This window comes from Vigna unguiculata, chromosome 8, assembly GCF_004118075.2.
Source record: "Vigna unguiculata cultivar IT97K-499-35 chromosome 8, ASM411807v1, whole genome shotgun sequence".
Lineage (NCBI taxonomy): Eukaryota > Viridiplantae > Streptophyta > Magnoliopsida > Fabales > Fabaceae > Vigna > Vigna unguiculata.
In genome coordinates this window covers 1627079-1636821 of record NC_040286.1, presented here as the reverse complement: position 1 = coordinate 1636821, position 9743 = coordinate 1627079, and the positions used below count along the sequence as shown (strand labels likewise).

The window sequence follows — 9743 nt, the reverse complement described above, 5'->3', positions numbered from 1 at the left end:
AATAATAGAATTTTGAATTGATTTATTAACATATAAGTATAAATCAAATAAGTGTAAATAAATAAAAGTAAAAAGGGTGAATTGGTTTAAAAAAATAAAGTATATTTAAAAAGTTTCTTATTAAAAATGTTGTAAATGACGAAAATATAACCAATTCGGGGAAATTCTTTTAAAAAACAACTTCAATACATTTTTTAAAATTTTCTTGTTGTGAAAACTAGAAATATAAACTAACATGAGTGAATTTGTTTTAAAAAATAAATGTAAGGTATTTAAAACAAAGTCTAAAACTATTGTTGTTGATGAAGTTAATTAAGTGCAATTATCAATTATTGTCAAAAAATAAGACAAATTCAAAATAATGAGTAAGATGAAGAAGAAAGACACAAAAATTATTTATATTGATTTGATTATATATATATATATATATATATATATATATATATATATATATATATATATAATATATATATATATATATATATTATAAAATTTTAAAACAATTTTTACATCTTGCATCTTGCAATCCAAATTTTTCTAACACTAATTAGTGGTTATGTTTAGTGGGAGCTAACCATCATTGGTCCTAGTAATAGGTATTTGCGATTAAAACAAAAATAAGTGTTGAAAAAAATTGTTCCTTGGAATGATGCTTAATTGTTTAATAACATTTGTTCTCATTAAAACAACTATGATGTCTCTTTAGAAAGAATTTGACACATTTGGTGAAATCATTTATTAAAAGTAAAATTTCAATTTTTGTTTCTCGTATACAAATTTTAAAATAAATAAATAAATGAGATAAATATTATATAAAATCACAACATGTAAAAATAAGATACAAAAACTCTTTTAAATTTCATTCTATCATGTTTAATAAAGATTTGTATTAATTTTGTAGTAATTAGTCAAGATAAAATAAGTTTCGTCATAGTTAACAAAATAACTCAACCCTAGAGTCATTCATTCAACTACTATAATTAAATTTTTATTTATCATAAATTTTATTGTTTTACAATAATTATTATTATATTTATTTCCCCTAAACAAATTAAATAATAAATATTTAAAACCAAACAACAATAAATAAATAAAGAGGTCAATACGTCTGAAGACAATATAAATAAATAATTAGTTTAGTGTGTAATTGGAACTATGAAGATAAATATAATAAATAAATAAATAAAATCAGTTCTTGATTGAAGATAAAAATAAATAAAATGAGATTAGAAACACCCAAGTGAGTAAATATAAAAATAAAATAAATATGAATAGATAAACAAATAAAAAATAAGATAATAATTGTTTCATTCTATTATCTTAACGATGATAGAATATATGTCTTTTCCTTTGTTCTCTTTCTTTTTTCCTCTTTTCTATTTCCTTGTTTTCTTCTTCTTCTCTTCCATTTTTGTTTCTTCGTTTTTCTCTTATACATTTCATAAGGAAAAAAATTCCCATTTACTTTATCTCTATCTGATGTACCTAAGCACATTTCTACTGTATAAGCATTAATTGCTTACTTATCTTTTTTATACAAAGAGATAAGCTTCTTATCCTACAATTATCATTATTATTATTATTATTATTATTATTGTTATTTCATTTATTTATTATTATTTTTTACAAGAAATCAACTTAATCTCAAACTTATTAGCTTTAAGGAGGCTGACCACAAAGCTAAGCCATACTAGTTTGGTTGTAAAAAGGACGATCATAAAGACTTAACCACAAGAACTCAACCACAAGGACTCATCATAAAGCTTAGTCAAAAGCTCAACCACAAAAAGTTTAACCATAAGGGGTCTGCCATATAAGTTGACCATAAAAAGGTCAACCAACGAGAAACTCGATCACAAAACTTGGCTAAAAAAGAAAGCTAGACCACACACAAGACCTCAACCATTAGGAGCTTAATACAAACCTCAAACAAAACTCAACCGCAACACTTTGCTTTAAGATATCAACCTTAGTACTCAGTTTTATTACTAAGCTTACTCAACCTTAGTATTAAGCTTACACACATTTAAATGTGTGTTTTTGTGGTTAATATAGAAAAACAATATTGAAACAAAAACAAGCTTATAAGTCTTTGAAAAATTGGGATGTGTTCAGCAATTGTTAGTTATTTTTGTTTATCGAATACTAACATTTTTTATAATTTTCAATTAAGTCTTTGTCGTTTTAACTTTTCTGTTAACTGGATAATGTGACTGTTATATGATCTTGTCACCTTGCTTAGTTGTCACCACAAGAATTTTTTATCATTTATAATTTGATCATCGCTTAAATTTCGTACCCCACCAAATTAATTCAGATAAATGCAATACGTGGTAACCAACCAGAGTCGTCTTCCAACGACCAATGTTCTTGTTCAAAGCTTCATTTTCCAGACAAACACAACACCTATAACATGGGGGGGTTGGCAGATTTACGGATGTAACACAATACTGAAAACATAAATGCATATGTGTAAAAACGATGTAAAAACAACGTTGATTCCTTTCTTCAAATGAAAATCCACCAATCACAGATTACAAATCAAAATGGTTATACTAATTCTCATGAGACCCGAATTAATTACTAAGTGCAAATTAACTTGAACTCAAGTGCAATTAAGCAATGCACACAACCACGAATCTGTTACAGTTCATTAAGATTGAACACACAACGAATTTCACTCTGCAAACTAAGCATAAATAGAATGGTTTCTTCATTAAACCCAAACGCAAATTCAAAATGGAGAGATTAACAAAACTCAACCGAATAAAACACTAATATCAAGGTTTCAATTCATTCTCTGCAAAGAATTAACACATAAAATTAGTTCTTCATGGAATTCGAATTAGGGTTGAACAAAAATTGCGATTCAACCATTCAAATGAGTACAAATTGGTGAAGGAAACGAAAATGTGCAAGGAGAAAAAGGGGCAAGAACGAAAATAGTGCACAAAAACGTTAAATGCTTTAATATAAATGTTACCCAAGGTGCAGAAAACGAGAATCTCAACAATAGGTGTTATCCATAACTCATAAAATGTGAAAAATGAGGGCAAAGTGTGAAAAATTAACATGTGCCTCCATGGGTGACCTTCAAAGCTTCGAAAAGCTAAAAATGGAGAGTGGAGAAGATGATGGTGCAGCAGGAGCTGGGGTAGCAGCAGGGACAGGTGAAACTTGGGCAGCTTATGGTGCAAGTGCAACTCTTTGTTGTTGGTAAGGAGGAGGCTGCACATTTTGAACTTGTTGGTTTTGCTGTTGTTGTTGGTTGCCCCATCTTAAATTAGGATGATTTCTCCAACCTAGATTGTATTTGTTGCTCGACAAATCATGGTTTTGTTGGTGTTGTTGGGGCGACTTATTGTTGAAAATGTTAGCAGCATAGGCTTGAGGAGTATCAGAAGGTGTAGAAGTTGTGACCTGTTGCAAGAGGGGCAAGAATATGTGAAATGCTTAACTGACGTGCAAATGCCACAAACTCTTGCAGTAGAATGTTCAGCTCTTTGATTTGTAGCATGTTAGTTGACTAAGGCGGTAAGAACATCAATATTGGTCTCTCCAACTTCTTAATGTATTCGGCAGCTCCTACATCATGAACACCCCTAACAACAATGGCATCATTTCTTGCGCCAAATTGCTGAGAGTTAGAGGCCATGTTCTCAATCAATTGCCTCGCTATTGGGGTTGAATTACCAAGAGTACCACCACTTGCAACATCAATCATGCTTCTATCCATATGGTACAAGGCTTCATAAAAATACTGAAGAAGCAGATCTTCAGATATCTGGTGGTGTGGACAACTAGAACACAAATTCTTAAATCTTTTCCAATATTCATAGAGATTCTCCCCAAACTGTTGCTTGATGCCAGAGATCTCCTTTCTTATGGTTGTTGTTATGGACGTATGGAAGAATTTGGCCAAGAACAATCTCTTCAAGTCATCCTAGCTCGTGATGGACCTGGGTGCAAGGTAATACAACTAATCTTTTGCATTGCCCTCCAAGGAATGAGGAAAAGCTTTCTAGTATACATGATCTTCTTGGACATCTGCAGGCTTCATGATGGAACACACAACATGGAACTGCTTCATATGCTTACACGAGTCCTCACCTGCAAGTCCATAAAACTATGACAACAAATAGATTAATCCAGTTTTTAAAACATAAGGAACTTTCTCTTCAAGATACTGAATGCATAATGAGTCATAAGTGAACTCAAGTGCAGTCAGTTCACTCATTGTCCTCTCATGAGGTGGATTTTGAGCCATGTTATCAATTTCAAAATGAATTTCAAAATGATCATAAGGCTCAGTATGCATAGTATGCTCAAAATGATCAGTATGCACATTCTGATCATAATGATCAGTATGCACCTAAGTTCATGACTCATTGTGCATTCAGTATCCTGAGGAGGAAGGGAGGAAGTTCCTTATGTTTTAAAAACTGGATTAATCCATTTGTTGCCAAAGTTTCATGGACTTGCAGGTGAGGACCCGTGTAAGCATCTGAAGTAGTTCCATGTTGTGTGTTCCATAATGAAGCCTGCAGATGTCCAAGAAGATCATGTATACTTGAAAGCTTTTCCTCATTCCTTGGAGGGCAATGCAAAAAGATTGGTTGTATTACCTTGCACCCAGGTCCATCACGAGCTGGGATGACTTGAAGAGATTGTTCTTAGCCAAATTCTTCCCTACGTCCAGTTCAACAGCCATAAGAAAGGAGATCTCTAGCATCAAACAACAGTATGGGGAGAATCTCTACGAATATTGGGAAAGATTCAAGAATTTATGTTCTAGTTGTCCACACCACCAGATATATGAGCATCTGTTTCTTCAATATTTTTATGAAGGCTTGCACCATATGGATAGAAGCATGATTGATGCTGCAAGTGGTGGTACTCTTGGTAATTCGATCCCAATAGTGAGGCAATTAATTGAGAGAACATGACCTCTAACTCTCAGTAATTTGGCGCAAGAAATGATGCCGTTATTGTTAAGGGGAGTTCATGATGTAGGAGTTGCAAAATACACAATTGAGCATTTCATAGATTGTTGTCCCGCCTTGCTACAGACCACAACTTCTACACCTTCTGATACTCCTCAAGCCTATACTGCTAACATTTTCAACAATAGGCCACCTCAACAACACCAGCAAAGCCATGATTTGTCCACCACAATCCAGGATTGAGAAATCATCATAATTTGAGAATCAACAACAGCAAAACCAACAAGTTCAAAATGTGCAACATCTTCCTCACCAATAACAAAGAGTTGCACATGCACCACAAGCTGCCCAATTTCCACCATCATCTTCTCCACTCTCCATGTTAAATTTTCACGCTTTGCACTCATTTTTTACAATTTATGAAGCATTTAATGTTTTTGTGTTCTTGTCACTTTCCCCCTCTTTGCACATTTTCGTTTTTTACACCATTTTAGATTTTCTACACCGTTTGAATAGATGAATCATTTGTTGAACCCTAATTCAAATTTCATTAGAAACTAATTTTATGTGTTATTTGCAAAGACCTTGAAATTTTTTTGTTCAGTTGAATTTTGTTTCTAAATTTGCATTTGGATTTAACGAAGGTTTGGATTTTCAATACATTCTTTGGATTCATAAATGGACTGATATCACATCTGAAATAGTCTCACAGTCTTACCTCTAATGTTCATAACGTTTGACTTTTTTTTTCTTACTGTTGAGTCAAAAAGGTTAAAATTTAAACTGCTACGGTTTTTTTTTTTTTTTTTGAGTTTCCACGTTTTTAAAAATCATTGGAAAAAAATGATATCCCAACCGAGTTATATCAATAATACATTGTCAAAAAGGAGTTATTTTTTATAATTTTATATAATTTTTTTATAATTTTGTAATTTTATTTCAGATTTCTTCTTTAATTAGTTTTAAATTTTACTTTCATAATTTTAAAAGATTTTTGAATTTATTAAAAAGGCATGTTAATTTTATAAAAATTTTCTTCATCATTTTATTTTTTTAGTTGAAAATTTTGTAATTTTTTTCATAATTGTAATTTTACAATTTAATTTTATTATAATTTCATAATTTCATAAATTTTATAATATATTGTGAAATAATAATAAAAAATCAAGTACAAATATTATTGTTTGATAAATAATTGTTTGATAATAAATAATAAAATTCTTACTAAATTTTCTAATTGACATAATTGTTCGTCAAATATTTGGTTATTTGACGAACGAAATTCATACCTTTTTTAGGTATCAAATTTTGTATCAGTTTTATATAAAAATTTTGTATCAGTTTTATAAAAATTTTGTATCAAATTTCTGTAATATTTTTCATAAGGAAAAAGGACTTAATAAAAATACCAGAGTTCTCACATCTTTTGAGAAAATATTAAAAGTTCAATTAGATTTTAATTCCCAATACAGTTTTGACAAAAAAAAGTATAAACAATTTCATACTTTTAAAGAAATTCACAAGAATTTATTTTAATTTGAAGTTTCAAAATCCTGGTACAACAAATTTGATAAAATATGAAAAACAAGAGAACTAGTTGGGACAACATAGAAAGCAGATAAAAAAACATGTTCCCAGAAATCGTGCCGATTAAATTCTAAACAGATAAAACAAGTTACAGTCTATTTTAGAAAATGAATAATTCAATAACCCACTTACATCTATCCATCTAAAAACAGAACAATATAGAATTTATTTTTCAAAGAAGGAAAAAAATATAAAAAAAAATCCTACAATGGGATGAGAGAAATGTTGCACTCAAAATATCACAGACCAGGGAGAAACGTCACTCCAATTAGAAACATAACGCAAGTGAATCTTACTTTGATGATCAAGTCCGAATAAATAACGGAAAGTAAACTCGTCGAATAAATTATACTGCCCTGAACATTGTATTATTTTGTAATCCTCAAACGTTAATGGGCTGAAAAGAAATAAACATAATTCACAGATCAAACAGTTAGATTTGATAGATTTCACTCAAAAGAAAGTACATAGACAAAACCAAAACAAAAAAACACAATCACAAGGAGACATCATCCTCTCAAAATGATAGATGAGATAATGAAACATACTCCAAACACCACTACAAAGAAACAAATGGCAAATGATAATGTATGTATCATGGTTAGAAAATCAAATAGAGAGAATTAAGAAGAAATCAAGTTATCCTAAAATGTTGGCCAATTAAAACGTGATTTCAAATCTACAAACAATATGAACATGATAAAAGAAAAATGAACACAAACTACGAAATCAAAGATATATACGTCATTAAAAATAAACGCATCAAATAATGTAAGGGTGACGGAAACCTAAAGACTGCCAAGAGATCATAATCAATTAGTGGTCATGATCACAACCGCACATTCTTTGACCCTCCGCTGTAAATTTAGTAATGCCCAAGAAAATAAATATCAAACTAGCAAGTTGAAATGCAAAAGAAAAAATTAATTTAAGAGTAAAAGAAGAACTAAAGCTTCACAGTTCAAGGAATCTTCTGCCACTGTTTTCCACGATCCTACCCCACACATCTCTGTAAAGAACAACGATACAACAAATCTATAACTGTAATAGCAGACGATATTTAAGAATATAAAACGAACGAAGAACAGAACAATAGATCAATTTAGGAATTAAAAACTGAGGGGAGTCGCTGATAACATGGTCCAAGAGATGCTCACAACAACCTCAAAGAGATGCACGACACTAAATGAAAATAATCCAAACACCGCTGCAGAGCAACAATTCACAATTCAAGCCATGTTTGGTGATCAAGTTCAGAAAAGTTAAATAATAGAAAGGAAACTCATCGACAAGCCATGATATCATGATATCCTAAACCGTTATAAGCTTGATCTATAAATCCTCAACCGCTAAAAGAGGTCTCAAACTCCGAGCTGAAAAAGGAATAAACACAAATACCAGCAAAACAACAATTTCATATGACAACAAACAACCAAACTCTAAATACTCAACCGCCAAAAGAGATGTCATAGACTCCAGAACTTGCTGAAAAGGAACAACATAAATACCAACAAACACCAATGTGAAAAAAGATGTAAGGGTGACAAAACCTAATACTTCACAGACATCCATTGCCCGTCTTCCTGTGCAGACGAAAAAAGTAAGAATTCAATAACGCTCTTAGTAAGAAAAAGTATAGCAACGCGATGACTTCACATTCATATCAAGCTGAAAGGCAAAAAGAAATTTACGAAAAAGGGGAAAAGGGTTCCATACTCTCCCCGTCGAATAAAATATTATAAATAGAATTGGTATTAAATCCAGAGATCTTCAATCAGACAAAACCACCTCATCCATCGATGATGGCAAAACATAATATAATTCGCCATAACCCTACACAAACTTCATCAAAAAATAAAGTAATAAGAAGCACATCAATCACCACCGAAACAAAACCAACAAAATCGAATCGCCGAAGAAATACTAAGAAAACCAAATCAACAAATCAACGAAGCAATAACTAGAAAACCTCGAAGAAATACTAAGAAAACCAAATCAACGAAACAATACAAAACCAAATCAACGAAGCAAAACCAAGAAAACCGAATAGCCTAAAATAAAACTCAAACCCCAAATTCATATGACGAATACAAGAAACCAGTACCTATGAATGACACGAGGGAACATTAGGCCAAGGCGGTATATATAGAAAGGGAAAGAAAAGATGGACGGCTGAGATTAAGCAGTGGGTGAAAAATTAGACGGTGATGATGCAATTAAATTTTAAAATTCCTGATACTTATCCCATACTCCTAACGGTAATACCCTAACGGCTATACTCCTAACGGTAATACGCTAAGAACTACTCACTATAGTTATTAATTGATATTTAAGTAGTGTTTTATTTTTATTAAGAGATAATTCTTTAATTTTCCTATTCAAGGTAACTAAAATTTTAAGATTTTTTAATCTTAATTAACTTGAATTCAATATCTAAACATTTTACTTTTTACACATTATATAAATAACTTTAATTTATCTGATCAATTTTAAAATAATTATTTTTTAAATTAATACTTAAAAAAAATTCAGGTTATTAATTTTATTATAATGAGACACTTGTGTGAGTTTATTTTTTTTAGAATGACATTTTGTTGCCATTTCAGATTTTAGAGTAATATATTATTATTCTTTCAGTAGTTTTAGGTTTTTTTCATCAGTGTGTTTATATTTATCATCAGTGTTTTTTTTCATTTCATTTTTCTCAAGAGAAAGGCTGTAGCATTTCGATTAATAAATAGGTACCTTTCAGTATATACTTTATAGAAAAACTTTTGATATAACTAGAAATATTTTTTAAAAGATATTTTCATATTTCATTATATCTAAACTATATTTCCAAAATTCAAATAAATTATTTTATCTTTGTTTGAATAAATTAATTTAATTTTTGTTTAAATTTAATATATACTTAAAATTGAAATTTTAAGATAAATATTAATTAATTTTAAACATTCAATATAAAAAATGTTTAAATTCTTATTTTATTTGGAGAATTTAAAATTTTACACTTTTTGCATAACCAAAACATTCAATTATATTTTCATGATTTTAAATTTTGTTCCTACATTTTCTGACATATTTTACTATAAATATCTTAACTTATCTAGAAAAAACCAAAGTACTTTTTTCGAAAAAATATTTATTCAAACATAAAATCAAAGTTATATTCTTAATTATTCTTTAAGATGTATTTCAAGTATTATATCTACA

At 29.9% G+C, this 9743-nt stretch overlaps 1 long non-coding RNA gene and 2 other non-coding genes across 3 annotated transcripts; 1 reads left to right on the top strand and 2 right to left on the bottom strand.

The window, feature by feature from the left end:
* Window positions 1-3782: 3782 nt before the first annotated feature.
* LOC114195719 lies at window positions 3783-3889 on the top strand. Its single transcript, XR_003606552.1, has one exon. It is a non-coding gene; the product is annotated as a small nucleolar RNA R71 (small nucleolar RNA).
* An 817-nt stretch (window positions 3890-4706) lies between these two features.
* Window positions 4707-4813, bottom strand: LOC114195720. The gene has a single exon (XR_003606553.1). It is a non-coding gene; the product is annotated as a small nucleolar RNA R71 (small nucleolar RNA).
* A 1761-nt stretch (window positions 4814-6574) lies between these two features.
* Window positions 6575-8635, bottom strand: LOC114193218. Its single transcript, XR_003606238.1, has 2 exons — window positions 8247-8635; window positions 6575-8113 (listed from the first exon to the last, which is right to left on the bottom strand). It is a non-coding gene; the product is annotated as an uncharacterized LOC114193218 (long non-coding RNA).
* Window positions 8636-9743: the final 1108 nt, after the last annotated feature.